The 19495-nt window shown below is 42.6% G+C and overlaps 1 long non-coding RNA gene across 14 annotated transcripts in view; it reads left to right on the top strand.

Moving 5' to 3' along the window:
* LOC143477708 (uncharacterized) overlaps positions 1-19495 on the top strand; it is a 70115-nt gene that overhangs the window by 784 nt on the left and 49836 nt on the right. For 5 of the 14 annotated variants that reach the window (XR_013121615.1, XR_013121613.1, XR_013121612.1 and 2 more), the window contains exons 2-3: positions 1635-1761; positions 14574-14632. This is a non-coding gene — a long non-coding RNA (uncharacterized LOC143477708). Of the gene's footprint in view, positions 1-1634; positions 1762-4194; positions 4909-14573; positions 14633-19495 lie in introns of those variants that run through there. The other 9 variants (XR_013121609.1, XR_013121610.1, XR_013121611.1 and 6 more) reach the window with 3 other exon arrangements.

The following is a 19495-nucleotide window of genomic DNA, read 5'->3' as shown; positions in this document are numbered from 1 at the left end:
GACCTCATTTAACCAGAACCATCTTTTCTCGTGGTTTCCCCTCATACCTATTAGGTAGGCCTATGTGATTTCTGGCCTGATTTGATCAATGGGAGATAATTGTTTACTCTTTAACATGGTTGTCTTTGTAGCATTTTCAGCATAGATTGGCGGCAAATGGCATGCATTTGCCCATTTAGGGCGATGTGAGGATGTTAAGGTCAGCTACCATCACTGAGGCTGGAATAGGCTTCACTGATACTCTGTTGAGTATTATGAATGAAAAACAGCAAACTGAACCATGTAGCTGCATCAAGCAGGCTATTGTGGGGTGCAGTAGGCCTATGTTTTAGAAAATTAGTAAATGCAAATCATATTTGCCTCGGTCATGTGGTTTGTGAACATTATTTGTGTTTCAGGACCAGGGTCATTATGTGTACACTTCACTTACTGTCATTTGCTGTGTGCTCACCTGTTGCTGAGTGAACTGTGACTGTAGGTTTCTAAAATTAAGTTTACGCATTTAACAATGCACCCTGTGTTCAGTAATGGGAGGACAATTCCCATGTAAAACTGTATGTTATGAAATTTGTAAGAAATGATGGCTAGATACATAACTGTAGGGGCTGTTGTAGCAACATAGGTCACTTTTCTAAGGCTATAAGTATAGGGGTGTCTTGGATTTAGCAGTGTGAAATATCTAGTTCTTGAACTGCAATAATCAAGCTGTAATGAAGCCGATGCATGTTGTTAAAAATCCTTACAGACTAATTATACATGCTACCAGCAGCCTCGTCCCCCGGCCTCCCAACCAGCACCTGTGGTCTCCCAGTTTTGGTCCGGTTGGATCTCCCCTTGATTTATGGGAGTGATTGGCAAAAGAGGAGGCTTATAAACGGCTACAGCGTTTCTTTCCCCTAAAAATCAGAGTCGTTATTGGAGAGCTCTGAATCGCTGCAATCTAATAATGCTCTCGGTGTTCTTTTCAAGCTTTTAAACTAATTCGTGATTGATCGCTAATTATCGGTGACGGAGCCTCTCGAGACAGCACTTTCCCATTCCTCGTGTTTGTTCCTCTTTAAACTGTTTGAAAGGAGCTATAACTTTCAAACGGTCTATTTGCCTCTCTTGCTCCCCCTCCTGTGGACAGTCAATATGCAGCCGCCAGACATTTGAGCGATCGCTGATGTCCTTTGCCAATATTGGAGATTGCGTCTCAACAAAAATAAACCAGCTGGCACATAAATGTCTAGCCCAATTTTAAGAGTACTGTAGTTGCCACTCAACATTGTTATTGGTGTTATTGAACCTCTTATTGGACATTTGTTTAATACCCTTCCTCCATGCACTTTGGTCGACGGATCCACATTCCTTAATTGCGTGACGATTGATTTCAGTTTCAGTCAAAGAAAGAGAGAGAAAGCAGGAGAGAAAATGCCTACTTAAAGGATGGACATATATTAGTCTTATTAGAGCAACAAAGGCAACACAAAGCAAAGAGTCTTTAGATCGCTTGCAGAGATTTCCAAAGAACTCTTCTTGCAGTGTTTATTTTCTTTATATCAACAGTGTATTTTGTTTTAATTTCATGTTCAGCCTGTTAAAATACTTTAAAGTTTATTACACAGCCTTCATTTCATTTTTGTTTGTCACAGATTCAGACTGTCCCAGCAGCAGGAACGAGTGATTTGGGGAGCTGTCTCAAGTGTGAACCCTGCATGAAGAACTCGAAAACCTGCTACTGACACCATGCCTCTCTGCAGGATGTGAGTGGTTGTCCAGGTAGGTGGTTTGAATATGCTGTGAATGTTTCTGAGCTTCATTCTCATATAATTTAGATCAGTGAACTGCAAATACATAATCATGCTTGAAATGCTTTTACAGAAACCTAAATCTAAAATTTCAATCTTTCATTTAATGTTGTGTTAGGTCCGCACTCATCACCATGACTACATTTCAGTTTACTCTATAAGTGATCTGAAATAGTCATTTCTAACCGGCTTATCTTTATTCTTAAATATCAAATATAGTTAATTGTTGCATAACAAAAACTTATTCTGTTCACTGTCAGTAGGAGGCAGTAGAGCTTTATATTATTAATGCATCACTGTATTGTGCCGTATTACTGCGCTGAGCGACAGACCTGACTGTGTTCTGTTCTTTGCCATTATTGCGTCTAGCAGTGTGATATTTTTTTTAAGCTTTTTTGTTGGTGAGAATGTGAGTTCGGCTTTTCGAATGGTAGTATTCGTATGAGAAGTGTGGATCTTCTGCAGCTCTTCGTCTCTGTGTCAAAACCATAGAAGTATCCTGAGGTATAAGGTTTCTGCACTCGGAGAATGAACATAACTGCCAGTCTAGGACCGAGTGGAAGTGCTAATATTTTAGGCAGCTTCATTTAGTTTGTAGTTGCTGTTTTTTTTTTTTTTTTTTTTTTTTTTTATTTTGCTGGCTCAGAAACCATTTGCATCTTGGGACAGTTTTAGCTGCTGTAACAGTTCTAGCTAATCTCACACTGGACTTACAGAAGTATTGTGTCTCAGGGCTATGGTAAATTGTGTCTTTAGACACTTTAAGTTTAGACACTTAACATTTTAAGTAATCTGGATCCATGAGTAGGCTGTATTGTGGTTGTAAAAAGATGGCAGAATTGCTTCTTGCTAGAGTCAGCCAGGCCTGTACTCCGAGTGATGACTTTATTAGCTGCCCTGTAGCTGTGCATAACTGGATGCTGTACGTTTTATAGTGGGCTGTAACGTGCAGTGCCCTCTTCCGGATGGCAGTGTTGTCCTGTAGTCTGTGTGCACAACCTCTGTGTGTTTCAACCTTTACTGGTGTCTCATGAGTGATGTCTTTGTCCAAATGTCAGGTTGTTTAACATAGATTTATGCTGTAAATGCACTTAATAACACTTAAAATGCAATTGCATTGTACATAGTGTAACCTGAGATGTGTGCTAGAAGGACTAGGGGCAAATTATCCACACTTTTGCTGTATTTTTGTTATTTTTTATTTTTTTTGGTCATTAATAAAAAAAAAAACACATTCCTCATCTACATTTGCAGATACAATTTGATGAATCTGACTACAATGAATGAATATCAAGGCAGAGAGAGAAACTGGCATACAAATGATAATGTTTTTTAATTGTGTGTATAGTTGACACTGGAATAGTCTTGTTTCAAGCCCTGACGTTGGACATTCATTGTTGATTTTGCTGAAATGGACTTTTGGCTCACTTGAATGCTGTTGTCGCTTAATAGACCACACTGGTGTGCTGGAATACGGGTCTTGCATGACTGGTGTGCTGGAGGATGGGTCTACATGGCTAAGGCAGTAAATTCTCCACCTTTTGAGCTGCTTGTAGTTCACGTGTGCAGACAATGCAGGCTGCTTGTCTGCCTGGAGTAGCCATTAAAAGTGGCTAATCGGGCAGGGGGCTAGGAGCACAGACTGCTCTCATGCTGGAGTCTCTTAAGGCTTTTAACAGGCTTTATATTTAGGCTTTGAAGTGTCTTGAGCCTTGTGCTTGTATTTTGGTCACCTTGTTGACGGGGCCCCTCCCCTCCTCCTGCCTATAGGTGGTTTTGTTCTTGTTCAGTCATGGCACCACCTTCACTTCAGCGCAAGTGCTCACGCCTGCTTTTGTTTCCCAATGGCCTTTGACCCCTTGGACAGATCCACAGACAAGGCGAGACCCGTCCGATCTTTAATTCCCTTTCCCTGCAGTCATTTAGACCCTGGCCAAAGAGAGCCGAGTTCAGTGGGGTTTCTGTCAGAATGTTTAAGTGGTGTATTCATAGCGGAGAATTGACCTCACTATGTTTGTTTCTGTAATATGCATCAGTATTTTCAGGATGAAGTTTTCAGTATTAACTTCACAGCCTTTGTTGTTCTGAATGGATATAATCTAAGATGCACTTAGGCTGATGTCCATATGAGACAAGAGTGTTTGAGGAGTTTCCCACACTCCTTTAGGGTTTTGAATAGCACTGAGAACGCTCTAGTATTATCTGTACAGCTCCCTTTCTGTATATTTTAAAAGAATATCACAGAGATGGTCACAGATACAGTGACACTACAGGCACTACACAATGATGATGATTCACAGATATAATTACTTGTTAAAGTTATGTATGTCTGCTGTTTGTGTGTATGTTGTACAATGTCCCAGACAATTACATTGAGTACATTTGAAGTGTGTCATAATTCTAGGCTGTATACAGTCTGTGACCACACTAAAGAACAAGGAGACATATCCTGTGGGGGTGTCATTGGGTGATGTGTACGGTGACAACGACTTCAGTAATGAGCAGCTGTGGACTGACAAACTAAGGTCAATGAGGGACGGAAAGACAGCAAGGGACCTGGAGGGAGACAGAAAGAAGACATTTCTCATGAGGACTGACGTCCTCGTTGCACAACCTGGTTTGAATGCAGACAGTTTCCCTGGATAAGTGGTTCAGCAAAAGTAATTCCAAGACCACAAATGCATCAACACGCAGAGCTGATGTCACCCTAATCAATTTTGAGTGTTTCCCTGGGTGTTTCTTTGGCATAATATTTATTCTAAATCATCTCCTCATAATGAAAACTGTTCATTTGTTTGAGTCAGTATTCCACAATTGCTTAATGCTAAAGTTAAAGCTGGATGGAAAATCATGATGTGCTGTTTGTATATATATTTTTGTCTTTTGTTATTTTTTGTATGTTCAGTACACCATACATAGTGTCCAGTTGATATGGATGGGGGACCTTCAGAGGTCCATTAAGTAAAGGTGCTGGGAATTTCTCAAAATTGTCTTTGCTACCACCACAGAGATTCAACATGCCATTTATCAACATGAGGGTTAAGCATATTTACTAGCCATCACTAGAAACTCCAGAATACAATAAGCACTGCGTGTAGAATACCTAAAAGTAGATAAACTGGACTTAAATTAAAAGACATGTTAAACTACTTTAAACAAGTCGCTTTTGCTCATTAAATGTGACATTTTATATTCTGCTTTTTTTTTTTAAGTACAATTCATTGTTGTTTCATTGCCATTAAGTTGATCTGAAACTGGACATTGTATCAGAATGAGAATGATATTGATATTGACATGGCCACTGTTGACACTGATGTTTTGAGGAAGCATGTCCGACATGTCATCATAGGAGAAACCTTCATGATGTAGGAAATCTACCCGACATCCTCCACCTTTCATTGTACGTGGTCTTGTAGTGTGCACTTCTGTTGAGTGATCCTTCTACACACTTACAGCCTCTATTAGGCTATTCAGTTGAGGGCCCGAGACTGGTTTTTGGGTCAGCCCTGCCGAGAAGCACTTGATTTGACATATTGGGAATTGGGAATTTGCAACTCTCTGGTGGAAATTTGCTATTGCAACTCATAGAGGAACATTTTGTAATGAATAAATCTTATGCTTGCAAGCGTAGATATTCAAGAGCTATTTAAGTGGAATTTAGTGACTTCCATAGTTTCCTCCAACTTAGTTAATAGTTATGAAAATAAAATCTTTATTTTGTATATCTAACATTAATAGTCATGGTTACTGAGGAGTTGGTGCAATAATTAGGTTTAGCTATGAGACTGGCTGGTCATTCTGACACTTAACTGTACCCCAAAATTATGTCTTGGGTTTTAAAATGTAAAACAATCTCAGGTAATAAATTGTATGTTGATGTTCGCTATAATGAGTATCAGGATAAAATATGTTAACTGTTCAGCAAGAAAAGTCCAACTCTGCGTCACACTTGAGTGTGTTTGTGCTGTGGGGCTGTCTCCACTTCTGAAGAGCCCAGCCAATATTCTTCAGCTTTCTCCCTCATTTTGCTTTTGGCTTTTTAGAGTTTTATTTTTACTCGCAGGAAACGCAGAGGTCAAGTGAGCTTGCTGTTATGATTCACGGTATAGTCTACTCCAAGTTCATAATAGTGCAGCTTATTCTGTTCAGTGCACTGGTCATTTGTACCTGCTTTTTGCTACAGTTTTGAACCTTCAGTAGCACCTAAGGTGGTTATAATGGCCCATAAGTCTGAAAAACCGCTGTGAAAGTTCAGGTTCAAAAAGTAAAATATCTTGCATCACACAGTAAGTTTCACTAATTAGTTATGCCTACAGGCTTAAACATTGCAAATCCATGTAGTTTGGAGTTTAACTTTTTGAAGCCAGGCTTTTCACTTCTGATAGATCCAATAATGGCAGCAGGTAATTACTCCAAAAATGTCAGACTTTTTGACCACAATGCAATGCCAATTAATACATTTTTTTATTAATTAGTGGCAAAACTAAGTAATAATAAATGCAGACAATTCCTTTCTATTAGCATCAGATTATGCTCCATCTCAGAAGACATTGACAGTTTTACAACATTAGGTTCAGTGACATAAAATGCATTTTTATCGATGGCATGCATCTGATCTGTACAGAAGGAAGCAAAGCAAGTGGCTTTAGTTTTATTACATGGATGGGTCTTTTGAGCAGTTTAGATGAAACTATATAGAATTAAAGTTCAATTCTTGGCCTTTTGTTCATTCAGTTCACCTCTCAGGCTAGTGATTATGAATCATAGAATTTATTTTCATTACAATACTAATATAACTAATATTTGTGCCATTATAACATGCTTAAATAACATAACAGCATGGATAAAACTACACACAGTCCTGTTGCTCAGTAGCTGAGGATTGGTTTATTGAAATTCTTTTCATGTTTCATGTGCTTTTGTCTTTCAACCAGATAATGAAAAGTTTAAGAACTTAATAACTGAGCTGCTATGATTTTTATGGGAGTGGACAAGCAAGGTTATAGCGTTCCTGTCTCTCTCTCATTAATGCTGTAGTTTCTTATTAGTTCCCTAAATGTTATTAAATTTCTTGTTTCCATGAAATTTGAGAATAGTACATGGCCCTCGCACTTGCAGCCTTGACCCCCAGTCCCTGGTTCAGTACTGCTCCTAAACCTTAGCTGCACCGAGCTAAATGAACCTCTCTGGAGGACCACCCTCTTTGTGCCATGCTTCTGAAGTGAGTTTCCCAACAGACCTTTCAGTCAGTAATTCAGTCACTTTATTAAAATTTGAAAACCTATTTGTTTAACAATTGTTTTTGTAAATTATTTTTTCTTTTCGCTCTTTTCCAACATAATTTAAGCACTCTAAGCCATTAACAACACGTATTGTTATTGCTTTTGCTCTTTCATTAGGCCAAAAGTGCTTTCTTATTGTTGCTTCAATATATTTAGATTAGGTTATTTGATTTGTGGTATAGGAACTGGCACTATAACGGCATCAATGCAGTCTAATGACACATGGAGGGAGATTTGTTATGGTTTTTAATTTTTAATTTTTTACATAATTATGTCTGTCCTGAAACTTTCCATCACTATAATCTGGTGCTGGTAGTCACAATTAACAGTTGATTTAAAACGTATCTCACAAAATGTTGTGTGAATGTTTTACAAGAAAATACATAGAATTTTAAGCTGCATAATATGAAATGGGGAAAATACAAAACGGTCATTGTCAACGCTGCTACTGTGATCCACACAAACTCTTTCACGTTGAAATACCAATAAACATGCCCCAAAAGATTGAAGTGTCATGAATGTGTGTATTGTTATAAAATAACAATAAGTCTGATATGCAGAGTGACTTAAAATGAGTGTCTAGTGCACAACATTGAGGTACAGTAAAAAAAAAAAACACATGACATAATGTGATGTAATATTCTTGTTTGAGAAACTCTATTCTAGAACTTGTTATATAGAGTACACAAATGAAAGAAGTATAGACAGAGACGATAAGAAAGAAACCAAAGAAGACCACAGACATCTTGCATGCTTGCCTGACTGTTTAACCTCAATTTAACATAGAAGTTAGTCTTCCATGTTGTAAATGAAGTTAATATTAAGCTAAAATGAAGTTTTTAAGAAGATATTCTACTGGCAATACCATGAGATTCAACTGCAAGGAACGGTTAATAGCATGAGATCTTCTTAAGATACAGTACGTTTCCACTGTGGCAGAAGAGTTCTTATTTTTTGGTTTTCATTCTATGCTGGGGAAGTGAACCTTCACATACCACACAACAGCTTTATGAATATGGGAGAGTGATGGCTCCTGAATGCATTCCCCAGTGTATATGAGGCCTGTCAAAACATAATTTCAGACAAAGCAGCACTGGCAAGTGCCTTAATGCAGTGCCGGGCAAACGTGTCAGTGTGAAGAGAAGGGAAACACTAAAGCCCTGTGTCACATGATTATGTACGTGCCACAGCGCTGTTGAGAGCTAACCACTACTGCTCGATCCTCGCAGGACGAACACGGCCAGCCCTGTGCAGACAGACCCCTGAACAGCAGTCCGGTTCTTCCCAATAAAACCTCTCACTCTTTTTTTGTTTAATCACATTTGTATAGTCATCTTGTTTGCCAGGATGCCTTACCAACCCAGACTGTGTTTAGGAGAGAGAGAGAGATCTCGGGATATGGAGTGTCAGTCCATGGAGGTGAATTTTGTATGAGGACTGTGCCGAGTGTCTGTGCGGTTGTGTATATCTGTACAAGTGTGAAAAAAGACACACACAAGCTTGCATGTAAGCTGCAGTGGTTTGTAACACTATACTTGGCAAACTGAAGCCTCATCTGGAAGGTTAGTCAAATGGCAAATAGAACTGTTTATAGTCCAAGACAAGGTGCTTATCTGGGGAGTCCAGACAGAGGCTCACATATTTAGGACAGAATGCAGAGCAGACTACAACACACACCCACATGCATGCGCACACACACACACACACACACGGAGAGAAACGCATGTAATTATAGACAAAATAATGGTATTATGTTTTTATGTGTAGATAAAGTTCATTATGGTGATTTAACATAGTTTATTTCTGTACTCAACATAAAATTAATAATTAATTACTTAATTGGTAGCTAATTAAGTCAGTGTTCAATATTTGGTTTGATGTTATCATAATTATGGACTCTTTTTCAGTACATGAGCCATAAGAAAACCATATGTGGGCATCAGTTATGGACTCTAGCTCTGTTCCTGAAATGGTGCTTACGCTGTTAAGGCCAACATAAAGCTCCCCGTCATTTCCATCGTTTTTAGAAAAGTCTGGTCAGAGTCCGAGTGCTGGGAAACCCTGATGGGCTGTGTGAGCTCATAAGAGAGGAGCAGTACTGTGTTAACTCGCTTGCCTTGGGCAGTTGAATGTTATTGATCCGATGGGCACTTTCTCCTTGATGGGGAGGTGCAGAGCCTGGACTTTAGCCTGAGCTGCATTCCTGATTCTTGTTTGACTGAGAGGTGGGGGAGGAGTGTTGTAGGGGGGGGGAGGTTGAGACCAGAGGCTGGAGAAGGAAGTCATGTGCGTATAAGTGTCTTTCGCTTTAGAGCATGCTCGCCGGGCTGGTTGTGCTCCCCCCCAAACCCAGCCTTTGAATCTGAACCGGAGGGAGCTGAACCTCTACTGCTGACTTTTTATTTTGTTTCTGTACCACTTCTATGTCTCGCATTCTCTCATTGCCCACGTCTATTTTACATCCTGCTGGCAAAAGGGGGGGGGGGGGGGGGGGGGGTGCGGAGGGATGGCTAGTGGATTTATCCTGAAAAGGGAACTCTAAAAATGAAAAGAAGAGAAATAAAACCAAATCTCTGAAGACCCCCCCCCCCCCCCCCCCCCCCCAATACTGCTTCTGCTTCTGAGACTCCGGAGAGAGAAACTTCAGACCAGAAGGTGTGAAATCTGAGGAAGAAGGAGAGGGAGTCAACCAGGAGCCTGCAGTTTTGGTCAGTATTTTGTGAAGGGGTCTCAAAGGGGAAAATAATCTTTCACTTGCTGCTTCTTTCAGTTTTTCACCTGACACGTGAAGTTTGTATGGATTTATGCTGCTGTTTATGTGCCGGTGAGGGGGGTTAATGGGGTGGAATTGGGTAATGAGGTGGGCGGACGTGTGGACATACTGGGAGCTCTGAGACGGCATTCTGCATTTCACTAGAGTCCTCCAGCTGTTCTGTAGCTCTGAATCACGCGCGATAATTTTAGAATGTTGCTATAAGAAGAAACAGCTGTCTGTGGTGTAAAGAAATCTGAGCAGGTATTTGTCTTTGGCCACATGGGTGAGATAAGAAAATGGAATTGTAGTGTGAGATGAAGCAGTTCCTACACCTGTTGTTGCTGGTGGTGTTGTTGTTGTTATTAATGTTTTTGGTATATTTACAGAGCAACATCTTTTTATTCTAAAAGTGAGGTCTCAGTATCGATCATATTTTCATCAGTTTATATACAGGCACGCTATTATATTTATTAACAGTTACACTATCATGCGTAAAATTTGTCCTTGTACGCATATGACAAGTCTCTGTCTGATGTGATGTTTCTATGGAAACCTTGTGCACTATACTTCTCTCCCTCCATCTCTCACTATCTACACACACACACATATATATATATATATATATATATATATATATATATATATATATATATATATATATATATATGGGTCTATACATAGACTATCTAGACCTTAGATGACCCACTAAACAACACGTCACTGTTGCAGTTACACTCCCTTTATTCAGTAGATGATGTACAGATGAAAACATCTGTACTCTTTACTGGAAGTGTAATGGTTTGAATTACATTAGTGAGAGATCTAAATCCCAGTCTCAGGTCTCAGTGTTGGATGACCTGGGTGGACGTTGCTCTTTCATTACTGTCTAGTGTCCGGTAGCTCTACAACATGCCAACATATGGACTCCCACAGTGGATTTAAAGGTGTGGCTTTGTCCTTATATTGGTTATAGTGGTCACCTAAAGAATGTCCCCATGACATCAAATTGATGCCTAGCTAGCTGCATTTCTTCAGGTTGAAAGTTGTGAAAATGTTAACAGTTAAACCAGTCATCTACATATTGACTCCTCGAGAGGTACCTTTCTCTGTGCGGTTTCGAGCACAGTTGCGCACACCTGCACCAAGCTTGATCAGAGGGCCTCTTACCAGATGCATTAAGTGTTTTTGGACTTTTGCTAATCTTGGGTTGGGTCTGAACTCATCATGGTGTCCACAGTGTGTAATACCACTGTGATAATTCATGTTGTAGTTGGAATGTTTTGTGTCTCATTGGTCTAGTTCAGGGGTAATCAATTAAATCTTTCCGCGGTCCATTTTTGGCAGATAGCTCAGACCTTAGGTCCGGGTCCGCGGTGGCGAACGAAAGTTGTTGAGCGGGGGGGGTGGGGGGGGTGAACGTAACACTCGTCTGAAAATAAATTCTCCGGTTTAAAATATAGTCTCCCGTTAAAATTTTTTTGGCATTTGGGTCCGTATCCAGTTAATCAGGAATGTGATTGGGTCCGGACAGGACGGCGTTCGGGTCCGGATCCGGACCGTGGTCCGCCATTTGGTGATACCTGGTCTAGTTAGTAAAGGTTCTTTTGATTGGCTGAAGTTTCCCCCAGCATCGGCGCTACGTGTAAACTGTGATCCGTTCTACTGAGCTGCTGTTTGTTTGGTCGGTACAACATTCTGAGCATAGCTTGCACTCCCTTCTGCTCATGTCTGCAGACAGCTGACACGCCGCACAAGACAAGTTTGTCCTTTCACCATATATGATGATTAATCGTCAGTCCCATGTCCTAAATAACATGACAGTAAACGTTTGAACATATCTGTTAAATAAAACCTTTGATCCATGGTTGGCGCTTTGACGACTGCTAAAGCGTGTTTTCTGGTAGTGTCTCCTGAATGGTTTTATGGGTAGTGTGTGTAAAAGCTGTGAGAAAGCTGTTGAAGGTCCATTGAATGACAATTTCCCAATTCAACAGCTCGGCGTTGAATTGCTGAATCTGTCTATTGAGGCATGAGAAACCCTCACAAACAGGCTGCATGGCACATTTCAGAAGTACAGTAATGTATAGGAGCTGTCTGCATATTCTCAGCCCACTCCTGAATAGATAATGGACGAGAGGTTTGGGGAGGTCAGGCTCTTTTGCCTCCGCGCCACGCAGACCGACCCCCTGTTGAGGGAGCATACATCACGCAGTATGTGTCCCTCAGGCTCCCTGTCGTAGTGTCAAAGACAAACACATTTTCACATTGTGTCCAAAGGCGGGGAGCATTCAGACCCCCATATAATTGCTATTGGCCTCTGCTGAATAAGGCATCAGTTTCCACAAAAGTTGGATTGGATACATTAATCTCGTGGCTTCTTGTTTGCCCTTCTCCAGTGAGGCAAACCCAGAGAGTACCAAAGAGTTAGACCTCTGGTCAGCGTCCCTATTGGAGACTACTCCGTCTCTCCTGATGTCACGGTGATGGTGCTTACAGTAAGACTCACTTAAAGTGTGACTACACTGTAACTCCAGCTGAACAGTTAACTTATTTATTGGGTATTATTATTATCTCTTTTATTTTTATTTCTAAACATATTCAATAGATTTTTATAAAGATTTACAAGATGCTACAGTTGGACATTAAAGTACTATCGTTTACAGTAACACAAAGATCGCTCTGAGGTTTCCAAGTTTAAAAACAATGTCCTATTATTAGTTCACCCCAGCACAAGAGAGCCGTCATGAAGTCGGTTCAACAAGTTTTTGGTCTAGCAGACCAGCGTGGACCCTGCATGCACAGTTATCTCTCCGACATCGGCCCCGTGTTTCTGAATGTGGGGTGACAGAGTTCAGTTGTTGCTGGCCTGACGCTGAACACGTACAATGTGAAGGCACGGCGCCCTGTAGGCACGGCGCCCTGTAGACTCCAGGATGAGTTTCCTTTCTCATTCTGCTAGAACCATGTGCTTACACTGAAAACCAGTATTAGCTTAGACCTCTTTGTTCTCTGTCCACTCCCACCTGTGCCAATGAAGGATTTGAAAGCTAAGCATAAAACGGAGTTAAGAGAAAAGTAAACAAACCTCACTGTAAGGGGGCGTTGTGCTATTGTTCTGTTTGTAAGTAATCTACTTGTAGGTCCGTGGGAGGCTGAGAAGCAGATACACAAGATCTCATTTCTGACCTTGGCTTAGCAAGAAAGCAAAGCTCTGGCACGGTCACGTGTTGTCTTGTACTTCTCCAACCTAAAATTGTCTAGATTCTCAGCAGCTTCTGCAGAAATTAGATTGAATGACCGACTTTTGACATTTACTTTTCTTCATTTATGTTTTTTTTTATTAGCCAGTGGAACAGGCTGTTGAAAATGCAATGGGGTTCTAAAGAAAAATATAAAAAATAAAACCTTATGTACAAAATTCATTGTACACGGTGCCTAATGTTCTGTGCATGCATTTATTCAGCAAGGTTGGGTACTTGATCCTTAGCATATCTTCTACTTAAAGAAGCATCTCGCAAAGCATTAGGTCCAATTACCCTTCACCTTTCTGGTGTTTCAGTGCCTGTTCACAGATGGGTCACAGTGGGCTGTTAGTTGCCTTTCAATTATGTTTTGATGATCAGTTAAACTTGATGGGAGCCGCAGTAATCATTGCCAACTTGGGTTCCTGCCGGGCTCCAGCCCAGACAAATGGACAGGATTGCTATTAGCCTGTGTAATAGTGCCTGTAGTTATCCTCGCTGTCTCTCCGTGGGGTGCAGAGCGGCTCATGTTCGCAGGTTGCCTCTTTATGGGGTAACGCTGCTGGAGGGGATTTATGGGAATGATAAAAGCTGTGTGGGGCAATAATAAGACGAGGATTCCCTGAGCTGTTTCTTCAGTCCAGTGTGCACAGAGAGCGAGGAAGGAAGGATCAACCACAGAAAGAAGGATCCTTAAATCTCAAAATGATGGCCTGTATAGTTTCCCTGGAGTATGCGGTGTTTATCCATGCTACTGTCACAGATGGCCGTTTTCAGAGTGATTACTGCAGGCATATACAATCATATTGGTTTCTTTAGGGGTTTTTATTTATTTATTTTTTTTTTGCAGTGATGTTCCATGCCTGTAAGACCTATTCTCTTCTGTTTCCGCATCTGATAACATCACACATTCATCACAGCAGTGTAAGCAAGTAAACCCAGCTGTAATTTCGCCTTGAAAAGCTGGAGGAGATGGAGGAGGTGGATGAGACGGAGGAGAGGGTAATGGGAGGAGAGCCAATAACGGCTTGACGGACTGGAGATGGATGCAGCTTTTTCTGCCATGTCCTAACAGAGTAACGGTGATAAACATCATGCAGTATATCTCTGCCTCTCCTCTGTGGTCGTGTACGTCGTTGGCTGAAAGAGTTTTAGTTCTCTGTGGTCTCTGATTACTAGAATGTACATTTTGGCAAACAGAAAAACTCACAATAGCTTTTGGACAAGCTTCAGTATGCATACTACCGTGAACTTGTTTGTGATCAAGTATGACCTGCTGTTCATGCTGTGAACTTGTTTGTGATCAAGTATGACCTGCTGTTCATGCTGTAGAGACTAGAAGCCCAATCCCAGGTGCCAGCAAAATCAATTGAGTTTGTTTGTTTGTTTTGGTTCTTTTTTTTGCTTGTATCGTTCCAGTTTTATGAGACTGCCAGGTCAATTTGTTACGTGAACTGTGTCTTGTGTTCTACATGAATGACAAGAAGTGTCTCTCTGTTCGCAGCTGGAACCAAGCAACACGACCGGGGGTCCCTTTTGAGTCTGTGCCGAGAGAGGAGTCAGGTCAGTGCGACTGTATTCATTCCCCCTTTCCTCAACCCCCCAACAACAGGCCAGCTAGCCCTGCACATCGACCCCTGATAAATGGGGTCAATCTGGGGGCTGCCTACAGATTAGCCACTGAGCGCAGGCAATAAACGGCCTAATGTGAAGATGAGTTTTGGAGCAAACGGCTGTCTGGGTCCTGTTCGAGGGACACGGGCCCCTCAGGACATAGCTGGAGCCCATGTCCAAATGACTGAGTTTTGTTCTGAACACGATTTGCATCTCACCCAGTGTAGCACAGCGAGAGAGAGGTAGGAACAAGCACGTGTCTTTTAAACCGTTTTTGAAATTGTTCTTGAAAGGAGGCATCAATTTAGTCTTGGTTATATGTCTGAATTTTTTTTTCTACCACTATAATGCCATGTGCTGCTTTGTGAGAGAAATTAAAGTTGTAAGCTTTATTCAATTAAAATGCATTGAGAATGCAGCAATCTTTTTTAGATTTAAAACGCCTTGAATTTCAGTCATAAGTGAGAAGTCCTGTCTGAGACTAGAACCTCGTAGCCACCGGTCGCGCTTTGCTCCATGTGCCATCATTCTCTCATTTGCACGCATCCCTCCTTCCGTTCTCTCGTTTTTTGGGTGTTTTTTTTCCCTCCTCCTCATGGCTATTCATATGCAGATGGGGGTCAGGAGATGAGGTGGTTCTCACGTTCAACTTGAAACCCTGGCCATTGTGTGACCGGAGCCGGGGCTGCAGCGCTGAAGCCAGAAGTGAAATTAAAATCTGCTGAATGCCCCAGCAGGAGGGGGGGGGGGGGGGGGTAGGGGGCAGGAGAGAGCAGCTGCTGATGTTGGATAAATGTGAGATGCCCATGGTGGCATTGCATACCCTCCTGAGGGACCAGGCAAATGAAGCTTTGCTCAGTCTCCCTTTCATCTTAATACAGGCCCGTTCCTCCATCAACGGTCCTCCTGGGCCTCTCCTGTACACCCTCATTTAACACACAGCGTCACTCTGTTTTTCTCTGCCCACATTTCAATGGTTTAATTTAATTACCTTGGAATGTAATGGTTCCTTCACTTTCCCCTGTTTGCACTGTGAGGAGAGTTTCTGTTCACAGCAGCGACCTGACAGACAGTCTCGTCTTTTCAAAGCTGTGCACTTACTCCCAGTTATCCCAGTGCTTTTTTTAAATTTATTTCTATGGTAACTGACTACCAGTCATCTGTACACTCGAGGTCCATATGCAGTTGGACCCTATGTCAATAATTCAGTCTGTTACCGCGTCTTTTAGTGGTCAAGGACGTGGTTTACAAACGGACGGCAGTGTGTTTCAGTCTGTCCCATACTGGCTGACAATTATGGCCAATTTGGAGAAAATGTCATAATTGCACAGTGCATATGAATGTTTATTATTCCTCTGCTCTGAGGCAGTAGTAGATTCATTATAGGTAAAGGTTAACGGTGGAATTCTCCATCTAGTGTGTAGAGTTGTATGAGGCAGGGATCAGTTATACACTGGCACATGGTGAGATATTTTCCCTTTACTTTGAGCCAAAGCAGATTTTCCCAGTAGGGCACTGTGTATCCGTCTTCCTTTCTAGCTTCCCTCTTGGTGGTTGTCTTAACTGTCCAAGTCCTCTCATTTCCATCTGCAACATGGGAAGCTGTCGTTTGTGTAAAGTTTTTTTTGAAGAATGAAGCGATTAAGAAATACTTTCCAAACTTGGGCTGAACCACTGGCCAGTGGAACAGAAGAGTGAACACTGTTCCCGTCTTGTTAATCATCACCTCCAGAGCACTGGAATGCCGTGGGAACTCCCGCCTGACATATCAGCTCGTAGCCTTTAAGCTCGCCAGAAAGCCCTTAACGTAATGGGTTAGCTGTGTTATCATGGCACACTGACTGGAAGTCTAAAACTGCAGGTGTATGTGGGTTTCTGATTCACAGAGGCGCTGATTTAAGACGAAGCTTAAAGAATAACTCGGATGTCAAGTGTTTTGAATGTTGTTACATAGCATGCATCAGTATGTTCTGTCTTTTGCTTAATCATTTAGTCATTTGAGATACTGTTAATATTTGTGGTTTGGTAAGGGCAGTGATTCATATACAGGTCACCTACTGCAAAAATATGCAAATATTCTGAAGTATAGAACCAAAGAAATAAAAAGGTATTATGGTCTGGAACGTGACTCTAGCCACATCAAAGAAAATTTCAAGTTCAAAGAATTTTTGCAGTGCCAAATGTAAATGCAACACAGGACATTTTGCAGCATTGTGGTGTGTGTTAAACAAACAAACAAACAAACACAAACAGGAAGCCCCTGCTGTTCTAAACTGCCCAGTGTGTTACTGAAGGCTTAAAATCATTTTACTCTTCTTTATGGCAAAATAATTGTAAAGCCATCAGTTGGGAGCGTGACTAAGAACTCACACCCCCAACTCCATATCGTCCCTCACACTCTCCAGACTCGTAGACACATATGACACACTTGACAAGTTCTTAATAGCTCTCCTCTCTGTCTGGAGAGACTGTGACTGCCAGGTGGAAGCAACTGGCCTGAACCCACAGGATAAATATGGAAGTCATTATATAGCAGCACATAAGGTGTCTGTGACAAGAGGACACGTATACTGTGGTTCAGCACAACCTCCCTCGTCTCTCCTTATACAGTAGGACGGGCCAGAGGACCACGGCTGCTCCATTTGAGACAGTAATTTAATTTGCCTGTGTGCCGCACGAGGCTGGCAGGGGGGGCTTAGATCTCAGAGCGCTAATAGCTTCTGGGTAGCATGATGCAGTCTGATGGATGAAGATTTATTTATCTCCCCCCCTCCCTCCCTTCCCGGCTCACAAAACTTGGCCATGCTCCAATCCTCACAGATCTTGTTTGTTTTGTCACGGGGCGTGATGGCTGAATGTGTCTCGGTGGGATTTGAGGAATGACTGTAGCCCTCCCGGGGGCCGACTCCCCACACCGCACCTCAGAGCTGCTAGCGCTCGCGGCTTCGAGCTTCGCTACGCCTGCTCCAGTCCACGCAGTCCTCCTACAAAAGCACACCGCTCTCAGACATGCAGTAGTGCCTTTTTAAGAGTATGAAGATGTCCTTCTGTTTGAAGGCGTGCGCTGCTGGTGAAATGTACTGTCTAGTGGGTATATATTGATCTGTCCTAAGGTCTGAAGCTGTCTGTTCAAGTCATGGCAGGGTTTGGTGTTTCTCTCATTATCAGCATGTCATTATCTTCGAATGCAAGCAGTTTGACAGCATCAGACAGTGAGAGCGAAATAGCACAGGGAAACAAAGAGATGGGGAGAGAGAGAGAGAGAGAGAGTCATTCATCTTACCAGGCTATTTTATTTAACTGGCAACAATGACTGCTCATTCTATCACTAGTGTGACAGGTAATTATTTTGGTTCTGGTACCCTTCATGTGCCAACCTGTTCTTCTCTCCTCTTCTCTTTCTATCATTGTCTCTCTCTCTCTCTCTCTCTCTCTCTCTCTCTCTCTCTCTCTCTCTCTCTCTATCTCTCTCTCTATCTCTATCTCTATCTCTATCTCTATCTCTATCTCTATCTCTCTCTCTCTCTCTATCTCTCTAACACCCCACCACCAACATCCCTCCATGCCAAATGACATTGAGCTCAGCCGCCCCAGATATGCGAGAGGAATGTGGGACAGTGCTTTTAGCCGGGGGGCCATCGGCATGTCTTGCGCACTCCTCCGCGTCACTCCTCCTCCTCACTCTTCCTCTTCACTCCTCTGCACTCTGCTGCCTGTCTGTGGCGGCGAGAGCTTGTGCCAGGTGTTTTCTGACATGCGGTGGGTAGCTGGGTTTCTCTCGCCGGTGGGGGATGGCGTGATGCAGGATGGTTTTGTTCTTGCATGTAGAGGACAAAGTTTATACGGCTGCTCCACACACTCCTCACATTTGAGTAAGACTACCCCACACTCCTCGTAGCTGGAGGTTTGAGTTAAGACTACCTCACACTCCTCGTAGCTAGAGGTTTGAGTTAAGACTACCCCACACTCCTCGTAGCTGGAGGTTTGAGTTAAGACTACCCCACACTCCTCGTAGATGGAGGTTTGAGCTAAGACTACCCCACACTCCTCGTAGATGGAGGTTTGAGCTAAGACTACCCCACACTCCTCGTAGATGGAGGTTTGAGTTAAGACTACCCCACACTCCTCGTAGATGGAGGTTTGAGTTAAGACTACCCCACACTCCTCGTAGCTGGAGGTTTGAGTTAAGACTACCTCACACTCCTCGTAGATGGAGGTTTGAGCTAAGACTACCCCACACTCCTCGTAGCTGGAGGTTTGAGTTAAGACTACCCCACACTCCTCGTAGCTGGAGGTTTGAGTTAAGACTACCCCACACTCCTCGTAGCTGGAGGTTTGAGTTAAGACTACCTCACACTCCTCGTAGCTAGAGGTTTGAGTTAAGACTACCCCACACTCCTCGTAGCTAGAGGTTTGAGTTAAGACTACCCCACACTCCTCGTAGATGGAGGTTTGAGCTAAGACTACCCCACACTCCTCGTAGATGGAGGTTTGAGCTAAGACTACCCCACACTCCTCGTAGATGGAGGTTTGAGTTAAGACTACCCCACACTCCTCGTAGCTGGAGGCATGTTCCCATGTCTCTGGTAATGGTTCCAGTCTGAAGTCAACACTGTCCAGTAGCGGTGCTGCTGATGGTTGCGAGGTGTGGCCTGTCGGTCCCTGCTGTACTGGAGAGGCACGTATGGGATGAGCCCCCCCCCCCCCCCCCCCCCCGCTGACTGATGAGCTCTGTAAGCTGAATCAACAGGTTGGTATTTACAGAGGCCAGGGCTGCGACCTCAGATCTGAGAGAGCCCTCTTGTTTTCCGG

Source organism: Brachyhypopomus gauderio, chromosome 16 (assembly GCF_052324685.1).
Source record: "Brachyhypopomus gauderio isolate BG-103 chromosome 16, BGAUD_0.2, whole genome shotgun sequence".
Taxonomy (NCBI): domain Eukaryota; kingdom Metazoa; phylum Chordata; class Actinopteri; order Gymnotiformes; family Hypopomidae; genus Brachyhypopomus; species Brachyhypopomus gauderio.
The sequence above is the reverse complement of the archived record's forward strand: the minus strand, read 5'-3'. Positions and strand labels throughout refer to the sequence as shown.